The sequence below is a fragment of the Pholcus phalangioides genome, unplaced genomic scaffold (assembly GCF_987345545.1).
Source record: "Pholcus phalangioides strain wild (caught in Gottingen) unplaced genomic scaffold, Ppha-v1.0 ptg000013l_1, whole genome shotgun sequence".
NCBI lineage: Eukaryota > Metazoa > Arthropoda > Arachnida > Araneae > Pholcidae > Pholcus > Pholcus phalangioides.
In genome coordinates, this window is record NW_028301606.1 from 25,937,871 (window position 1) to 25,948,359 (window position 10,489).

The following is a 10,489-nucleotide window of genomic DNA, read 5'->3' on the forward strand; positions in this document are numbered from 1 at the left end:
TTCAAGGGCATGACAAATGTGAAAAAAATTGTCATTGAGATGCTGAACTTCTGAAAACGACTCGTGATTCATATAGAAAATATTGTAACAGGCTTCAGGCTGAGAAAACAGTAGGAAAAAAAACAATTTTTAATCTATTAATATGCTATTATGTTGAGAAATTGTTTAAGTAAATAAGCTATTTATATTCTCATTTTTTGCATTTCGCTTTTAAATTTAATCATATGTTTAAATTCTGTGAAAAGCTAACTTTTTTTTCACGGAAACCCTTATTATATTCTGCACACACTTTTTTGCTATATCAGGATGAATAAGATTTTGGTGTTTAAGCAGCAGAAATTCTTGCTGCCTAGGTATGCATGTTGCTTAATTTGAAAAGAGTTAATAATTTTTATTCTTCATTTCAGTAATGCATGCTTTACTAGTGACAGATAAGATACTTCAGACAAAATTTAAATGGACTTTAATTTATTCAGAATTATTTTTTCCAACCATTTTTGGCAAAACTTTTGGCATTTCACAGAAAAATTATGCTCTATATTGCAAATACAAATACACCGCCACAACAGGCAAACTGCCCAACGAGGTGGCTGACCCAAGAACATCATGGATCCCCGAGCCATTTTTTGGAGGCCCTACCTACTACTGCTACACCACACATGCACCCCTCCCCCCGCGGAACCCCCAATGAATCGGTACATGCGGGAATGTGCGTGTACGTGTAGTGAAACCTGACGTGAAGTTTTTTTTGTTTCTCTGTAATGCTTGTTACGTGTTGTGCTGCCATCTGCCACCAGTTTTTCAAACTATGAGTGAAGTGTTATGATTGAATGATTTATCGTTGTAGGACTGTTACTCTCTGTAGCGAGACTTTTTAACTGAGAGATCGGCTCGCATTTGCGCCTTGAAGTTGAGAACCACAGAAAACCAACTTCAGCCGACCACCACTGTGGGGTTCGAACCCGGATCCTCGCATCGCGAGTCCGTCACTATACAGTCTGCAGATATAGTTATTTTCAGTTCTGCTCCATTTTGAAATATTTTTGCTCCAAAATGGATGAGGGGCGCTTGCACCCCTGCTTAAGTGCTCTGGAACTGTAACATGCATCACGTCAAGTGACCCGTAATTATGCCGCGGGTAACTTGAGTGAAGTAGGGCCGCTCAAGTGCTCTAAAACTACGCAAGTCACTCAAGGGATCTGTAAATGGCCACAGATCGCTTAAGTGTTCTGGAACTGTGCCACAGGTTATTTAAGTTTTCTGTAAATGTGCCGCTTAGTTCATTTTTAAGGTTTTGTGGGGGAAGGGGGGCAGGCCAACACCTAAAGGAGATGAAGAAGGTGTTGGGTAGGCCACATCAAATAACCTACAGCGCCACATTTGGTCCGCAGGCCAAGGGTTTGCCATATGTGGGTTAAAGGGTGGGTCGCAATGAATTTCTTAAAAAGAAATTTTGAGTTCTTAGCCTTCAAATAGCATTGGAATTAACAGAAATCGATTATAAAAGTATTTTCTTTCAAAATTTTAATTTGAAAAAAAAAATATTTTTTTTCCATTAAAAGAATATATATAGAACGTACTATGTCCCACCTCCCGCGTACGTCTCTGATCCCAGCAATATGAGGTAGGGGGGTTCGAAAATGGCTAAAAGTTTGCTGACGTAATGAAGGTACTGCGAGTGAGGTATGAGTGCAACTGGCAGGTTAGTGTATTAGACGAATGTTTAATAGACATTCGTCTCGTCGACACCCTCTTTTTTAATCTAAAAAAGGGTTAAATTCTGGAACGAATTATCTTCGTTTGTCAAGCGCGTAAATGTTTGTGTGAGAGCTTTGGTTGAACAGTTATTTCTTATAAGAAAGAAAAATGAGTGATTTTGAGAGTAATATCACATATTTTTATTGCACCAAATGTACAATTTTAGAAGAAAGAAAGACTAAATACATCAGAATATACAGTACAGGGCGGTCAACGCATGCACACAAAATACAGTCCTGCTGAATCATTTCTCGTACGTACGGTATGAAGATGAAATTTGGTGATTTTGAAATATAAAAAAAAAAGAACCTTGGATATATCACATGTCTACACCATCATAATCGTAATTTTAAATAATGCCAATTTCGAATTTCAAGAATCGAATTGGGGCCGAATTATTGTTCACCGTCTTCGGTCACGGAATCCCTGGAAGTACAGCAGAGGGTATTCGGCGAACCTCGGTTGCGATCCTTCGGTCAGGTGTGCTCTCAGCATGATGTCACCCTTGGGATCGCCGTCCCGGTTCCTTAGGGTCCTGGCTTGTTTTTCTTTCCATGGGGCCGCCAATGTCGAGGACGTCAGTAGGCAGAAAACGACCAGCAATGCTATTATCTGCAACAATAAACATATACGTTAATTTTTTGGTTGTTTAGTTTCTAGGAGTAAGCATAGACCAGCGGTCGGCAACTCATAGATCGCGAACTCTGGTCGATCTCGGACTATTTCTCCCCTTGAAAATCATGGGCGGAGATACGGGGGGGGGGGGCATGCCCCCCAGCATCAAAGGTGAAGTTGACTGATCTAATGCATATATGTATAGATGAATCGACAACCATCATCTTGCCCCCTCCCCCCAGACTTCCCAGTCTATCTCCGCCTATGTTGAAAATCCTTACAATCATAATTCATAGAAGCATAAATTGTAAAAATACAGTCGATTCGCGATAAGTCGAATTCCGACAGCTCGAATATCTGTTTAAGTCGGAAGTTTTCACTCATCTCCAGAACGTTTTCCGTATTTAAGTGTTAAAATTTTTCCTTAAGAATCGAAGTTTTCGGGAATGAGAGGAATTTAAAAAATATAATTTTTAGCAAAATAGAATTTAGCGGATTCATTTGTCTGCCTGTAAAAAGTGAATGAATTGATTTCTCGCGAACGTAGGACAAAAAAAAGATAGTCAAAAATCACTGCATTTTTTAGATAATAATAGATACGTTGTATACACTTCACTTACAATTCGTTTCATTTATACGAGTTTCGTGTGTATGTGCCCGTTTCTATAATACAACATGTACGTCTAGTTTATTTATAAACATTCTCATTCAATAATTAAATATGATTAAATTATAATAACTTATCTTTCCGAATCTCTTCGTCTCCAATAGTTTGTGACAATGTTTAATAAATATTTTTCCCAGTCTGAAATCGGAATTTCCGATAAGTCGAATTAACGCATATAAAAACTAATCTCATATAATAACAAAATGTAATTTCTTTTAGTTGGTAGTGCCATCTTAACGCATTCCACATGGGGCCTCAAGAGCAGATAACATGGCTTCCACAAGGATGGGGGGCTGACGACTCCTGTGAAGATTCTCATATTTTTCTTGAAATGCTAGAAATTCGTTATAGAGCGGCCCTGCTCCAGGATGGGGGGGGGGGGGGCATGATAGATAATACGGCCCAAAACATATATAAAACATTTGAATGCCCAAAACACTCTCTGACCATTAGCTTTAATTTTAGCAAAATCCTCGTCTGTAAAATTAGATCAGTAGTGAATAATCTAATGTTTCATATTGCCGACAGCATTGAGATAACATTCACGTAACTTCACGAGTTCAGAATAAGCCTCAACAAATAAACAGGTGGATCTCTCTTTAAAAATTAGCCTATCAAAGAGTTTTAGGACGGGCGACCTTCATTCGAGATGAATGATTAGGCTTGTTGACCTCGGTTCAAGATGAATAACTCTTTAAAAGGTCGATTATGATAATCGTAATTTTTTTTTTTAAAAAACACAAGAGAAGTGTTTACCTCAATCAAGGTCAAGTTAATACTTAGAATCTCGTCACATTTACATAAGGGAAGGAAGGAAAAAAATAAAACTTGCCAGACAGGAATTTCCCATATCTCCACCCTCTAACAGCGAATTCCAAGCTGAAGACGATTACTTTTCCTCCAAAAGCATTTAATTGAAGATGCGCGCACACGCAGTGGCGTCTGAACAGCATTTCGCTGTACTTCAAAAAGTCCATTTTCTAAAAATTACTTGAAAAAATGTTCGACTTAATTGTTGATAATTAATATTTCACTTGAACGCAGAAAAAATACTCCACTTGGCGCAAAAAGTTTCGTGCTAATCGGTTATTCTCAAAAGAAAAGAAATGAGTGTAACAGTGCAAAAATGTACCAAAAACAAACTTCGAACGTGTATTTCTCAGATCGACTTTTTGCTGCTTATCCGAAATGTTGAAAAAAAAAAAAACACTGCGTTCCAAAATTTTTTGCATTTGATTTAGAATTAAGCAGTGCTTCACAATTCCCAGGTGCCAGGTCATCACCACGGCGATTTAAGAACCGGCGTTGGCTCCTAAAACTTTCTATATGTGATGACTAAATTGGAGTCTAAGTACAATGCGAAAATTTTGTAATTCTTGTAAGCGTTTCTACACAAACAGGAAAAGCTCACCAGGGCCCAGAAAAGCCTAAAAAAGTATTTTGGGAGTTTTTCTCGGGGGGGGGGGGGGAATGCTCAGCTCCTAAAATATTTTTCTGGTGCCTAGATTTTTATACGATTTGTCAAGTTTTGAATTGAGTGAAACATTTTTTAAAAGTCATTCTCGAAAAAATCGACTTTTTGAAAGGCAGTGACACCCCCTTAAGTCAAGAAGATTCATGTTTTGCTGTAACATATCTATAGACTATTAAACTGATACGTAATGAAATCAGAAAGTCAAAATGAGGAAATTATTTTTAAAAAGCAAAAATTTTCTAATTTTGCTAAATTTACAGTTGAAGTTGAAAACATATTCCCCTCCGGAACAGATTTGTTTTACAAAAGCAGAAATAGCCCAAAGAGGAGTAGAATATTCCAATGTTATGTTGAAAAGTGAAAGTTGAATGAAAAAAATTAATTTTTAAAAGTTAAATGTTCCTTTTTGAAAATATATATTCTCCTCAAATAAAATATGAATTTTTTCAGTCAATGTATAATATTTATCTGCGACATTATGAAAAAATGAAATACAGTAAAACCCCCTCTTAACGGACACGCATCTTTTACGGACGATTCTTTTTTGTCCCTCTGGTGTCCGCAAAAGAGAGGTTTTACTGTAGTTATCATGTAAATTAGTCAGCATTAAAAATACCGTTTGCACTATACGATTACAATAAGATTTTAAAAAACCATCCAATTCAAAAATGTATGGTGAATTGGACTTGTATAAACATTCATTTATTTTACCACTCCAAAGTAGTCCATTTCTTTTATATATTTGTTAAGCATAGCTCCCATTTTCCCTACTTTTTGGTGAAATGTCCTACTCTCTTTGTAGGTTTCGTTCTACTTTTCTATCAAATCTTGTGGACAAAATTCGTGTAACATTTTTTTTTTTTAAACGAAAAAGAAATCGTCGAAATATTGCCAAATCATACAAATGTAGTAAATTGCAATTAATGATTTTGCCAGAGCAAAAGTTTTATGTTTTTCAAGTTATTTGTGGGGGGGGGGGGGTTGTGCATGTAGACCACATGGTTTATGTATATTTTTTCTGCTCAAGTTTGAGGGTTGAAAAACTCATTTTCTGTCAGTTTTGAGTTATTCATTAGAAACTTCTGCATGGAGGGAAAAAATAATTTTGTACTTATGGTATACTCCATGGACTATTCAATCCACAGTAACTAACATTCATCACTCAAAATTATGGTGCACATTTTGTGTATAGGTGAAACAACAGTTTGTATAACAAAGCAGTTGATACATAGGCCTATTCTAGGTTTTGTAACTCTGATGCTACCCAATCGCATTCAATTTTCTTCTTTATCTTTAGGACATGCAGAGGCGTAAACAATGTTTACAGAGCTCTGCAAAGAGCTGGGAATGAAAATGCTTCATTTGCAATCATTTGACTCTGATGCTACCCAATCGCATTCACTTGTCTTCTGTATTTTTAGGGCATGCAGGTGCATAGATAATATCTACAATGTTAGAAATGCAAGTGCTTCATTTGTCAAAAACGATTACACTGGCATTTAACAGTAAAATGTAAATAAATCCCTTTAAAAAAAGTTGGACAGTGCAGTAAAACCATCCCGTTCATCACCCTGACCTATTTGCATTAGGCCTTGTAATTTACAAATTTGGCACTGGGCTTTTGAAAGTCGTCTCGAAGAAATGTCATTTAAAAAAAATTACATGTCTCCATAATTTGCTGCGCATCGAGGAAAATAATTGACAGGCTCTGGACTTAAAGAAGACTTCTCGAAAAAAAAGAAATGTAATAGTATTGTGAGGAGAGACAGAAAAGAATTATCTGTGGTTGCTAGTACGCTATTTTAGCCGAAAATTGTTTTCGTTGCCAAGTCGTGTCATGTTGCTTCTTCTCGAGTAAATCTTATAGGATACTAAAATATTGCCATGAAAAATATTTTAATTAAAAAATATATATTCGAGTTTTTTTTCGTAAGGCTATGATTAGGTTGTCTTAGGGCAGTGTTTCTCAACTACTGGAACGTGACCCGGTATCTGGCCCTAACGTCATTCATACCGGGCCGCGAGGGATAAGCCGTTTCATTTCTCCTCATTAATTTTCTGTTGGTCTCGTGTTTGACCGGGCCTTCCACTCACAAAAATGAATGAAACCGGGCCGCGGGCTTGCCAAGTTTGAGAACCACTGTCTTAGGGATTACCCCCCCCCCCCCCGTCCAACTTTTTGTCTTAATTTTTTTGAGTAAGGGTCTACTTTACGGATTACTTTATGGGGTGCAAAGGCAACAACTCTAACAACATAAATACGTTAAGACCATACATATAAATTATACACACACACACGTTCCGGTCTGTACGGTTGAGTAGTTAGAGTGTGTAAAGGTTCCGTAAGTAGTCGAAGGATTAATCACGTTTAACTGCCTGTAAAATTTTGCAGCCCGGTGCATGAGTCCAATCGAATCCAGCAGTAATACGTACGCTCATGGCCCCCACATCCTGGAGTAGGGCCCTAGGCTGGGATCTTTTGCGGGCCCCCTGACCAGACTTTCACGGGCCCTCGTATAATGTATTTACAGCGTGAAAAAACAAAAAATAATGAAAATCGTCCCGGGCCCCAGGGCTGGAGCCTTGCCACCCCATCCCTTGTGGGGGCCATGCGTACGCTGGTATAGTTTTTAGATGAGAAGAAGCTTAATTGTTGTTTTAAAGAAAGAAATATGATGAATGACCACATTAACGATACCTCTGACGAAAAAATATATGAAGTTTTCTTCAAGAGAAGATATTCGGAAACACAATCAACAATGATTCAAAATTCATGCAAACGAAAGTTTTAAATATAGTGAAGCTTCTTGACGGTCACCAGGAGGTACGGTCACTTTGTTTAAAAGTCAAATACGAATTCTTCGTGAGGAAGACCCAGTTAAAGCATGCATGCATCACGAATTGTATTTACGTTGTATGTATCACGCATAATTTATTACGTATAAATAAATCTGCGCATGCAAATTCCATTGATCAACAATGAAATCTCAAGGAATGGAAATGGTTGTTGAAGAAAAAATATCGATTTTTTTTTTCTACTCACAACAATAAATCTTTGAGAAATATATATTATTTTGTTACGAATCACAGTTTCTAAAAATATTTATTATTTTTCCCAACATCTGAGGGAAGGAAGAAAGCTGCATATTTTACTCAGAAAATAAATAGCTTAAAAGTGACCCTCATACTACTTCAACGATTGATGCCATACAAGTAATCAGTGATTACTATTTTGATGATTTATGTTTAATATTCCAAAGAGAGTTCAAGTTCTTTCACTTGAGAGACACCCCTCTTCTACGAAAACAAAATTCAAAATTGATAAAAATTCATCATAATTGTAATTAAAAAGCCATACATTTTTCTGAGTGCTATCAGAGTTAGTTAACCAATAAATTATCTAAAATAGTAATAGTAGACGACATTAATTGCAAAAATAAGTATAATTAACGAATAACGAACGAATAAATATCACTTACTCTATGAATCATGATCGTATCTTTCCTTTTTTGAGAGAGAGAGAGACGTTAGATGCGTCCTCGTAAGAAAGAACGTCAAAGGGACCACTAGATGCAAAAGTTAGTCAGTCCGGAATAGCGTGCGATTCCTTTTATACATGCTTATATAGCATCGGGTAACCTACTATTATACGCATCTGACAACAAGAAATGAAGATGTCGGTGGTGGTGAGATGGAGAGGAAGATGGTGGACGGTTTTTCTAGATTTTTCCACACCACGTCGGGTCAGAACGCTAGAAACAGGACGAGGAATCGACGTGACGTCATGGAAATGATCGTGACGTAAAATAACAAAAATAAATAGAGACGAAATTGCGATTTGGAGCGTCAAAATGATCACGTTCTGGTTCGTGTGTAATTACTAAATAGAGACACTGATTTCTTTTATTATTATTATTTTTTTCTCTCTCTCTCTCTCCCTCAAGACATTGCTTTTGTTTTATCGGTAACAATTATATTTGTGGAGTATTTTTGCTTCCTGTAATCGTAGGCGCGTGTACGGTGCGTTGTGCCAGTGTTGGTTCATCGGGGGGAAAACCTACGGAAATGAGGATGGAAATTGGGCAATTTCTTGAGAGGTCTTTGCTCCGGAAGAGCTTCCATCCATTCAAATAAATAAATAAAATAATGATTAAACGTGAAGAAAAAAATATTGGCTTCAATTAAAATACTACTGTTTATGAAATAGGCATGTGCCTTGGGTGGCGTTCGGGCATTCTCTCGCAGTGTAATAACAGCGTGTGTTTTCTTTAGGCTTCCCTACGAACAGTACCTAGTTTCTAAAAAATAGAAATCATACAGAAAACTCTTTCTACCGATTTTCCACTTCTGATTTGAGAGATAAGTGGGCATCAACCCCCCGAGCATTTACAATGCACACACAAAGCCAAACGCGTGGCATACCTTAATTTTTAGTAACCAAATGTCGGAAACAAAAAATGGCGGTAAATAGCTTCAATCATAGATATACTGTAACACTTAATTATATTAGTTAATCTCATAGGCGGAGATAGACTTGAAAGTCTGGGTGGGGGGGGCAAGATGATTGCTGGGGGTCATGATGATGATGCCAATCCATATATACGAAAATACATTAGATCAGTTGGCTTTACCTTTGGCCTTATCCCGCCCATGGTTAATCTTATGTCTACGGTTTCAATGAAGGTAGATACAGTGGACGCCGCTTATTAGAATCAATTGCCGTATTGCGATATATGATCGGAGCTGGTTTACGGTAAAGTAGGCAAGGGTGATCTGCAGTTTCCAGGGAGGGTCCCGATTTTGATCATTTATTGTACCGTTCGGAAAAACGATTTCGGGATACAGCTGTTGGTTCCAGTTTCCTCTCTCCACTAATGGAAGATTCAATAAAATCAAATTATTTTTAAGAAAAAAAATGGAGTTGGTAGCAAATATTAAGCCTTCAAACATTCACTTCACTCATAGATCGAAAAATTCGTAGTAGATGGCAGCACTATAACACGCATTACGCAGACAAGCTTGACGTTACGTTCACAACACGAACACGCATATCCCAACATGTACCAATTCGTTAGAAGTTCCACAAAGGAATATGGACGAGGTGCATGTGTGGTTTAATAGTAGTGGTAGCAAATATTAAGGGTGGTGATGGTACGCTTTCCTTTTACTGATAATTTTTGTGTGGAAGAGATAACGCTCACAAATATGCACACAGCGTAAACGCTGCTACTGCTGCTGCCACCTACTGGAAAAAAACAAACCTGTTTGTTATAATATCCTTAAAATAAAATGGTTCTTGGTGTTTTTAACCAATGAGCAGCATGAAAATGAAAAACATGTGGTACGAAATTATGAACTTTTTATTTTTATGCTGCATGCAGCTGTCAATTTTATGCGCCAAAATATTGGTTAATTATATAAATAGTGTTCCACAGTCGACTGACGATTATCGAAATGGGATATCAAGCAAACGTTGACAGATAATAAATTCATTCTTACGGAATATAAATGTGCGAAGTCAAGAGTTCCAGTTAGTACGTCCTTCGTGTTACAAGGGGTTGAATGATTATTAAAAAAACACCCTATGTACAAACCCAATTATAAAGTTGTTGCCCGATATCTCCTGATGCCAACAACACCAAAAATTTCCACGTTTCTAAGTGCGATATCCACTGAGATATTTGAATTCAAGAATCGAAGATCCGTTTGGAAAGAAGCATTGTCCGTTAGTTTTTGTTGTTCTTTCCCAACTTTCCCCTCCGATGTTTGAATTCAAATATTTCAGCGAATATTACAGTTATAAACGTGGAATTATTTTTGTTGGCATCAGGACGGACAGGGCAACAATATTATATTGGTATAATATTTTAATAACGATGCAACATGAATGACGTAGCTGAAATTCCTGTACGTTTATATTCCGCAAGAATGACTTTAATATCTGTCGCCTTTCTTCTTGTTATCCTATTTTGAAA

The 10,489-nt window shown here is 37.1% G+C and overlaps 1 long non-coding RNA gene across 1 annotated transcript; it reads right to left on the reverse strand.

Moving 5' to 3' along the window:
- Positions 1–1,874: 1,874 nt before the first annotated feature.
- On the reverse strand, positions 1,875–8,124 carry LOC149078861 (uncharacterized). The gene is made up of 2 exons (XR_016193860.1): positions 7,994–8,124; positions 1,875–2,370 (listed from the first exon to the last, which is right to left on the reverse strand). It is a non-coding gene; the product is annotated as an uncharacterized LOC149078861 (long non-coding RNA).
- Between the last annotated feature and the right edge of the window lie 2,365 nt (positions 8,125–10,489).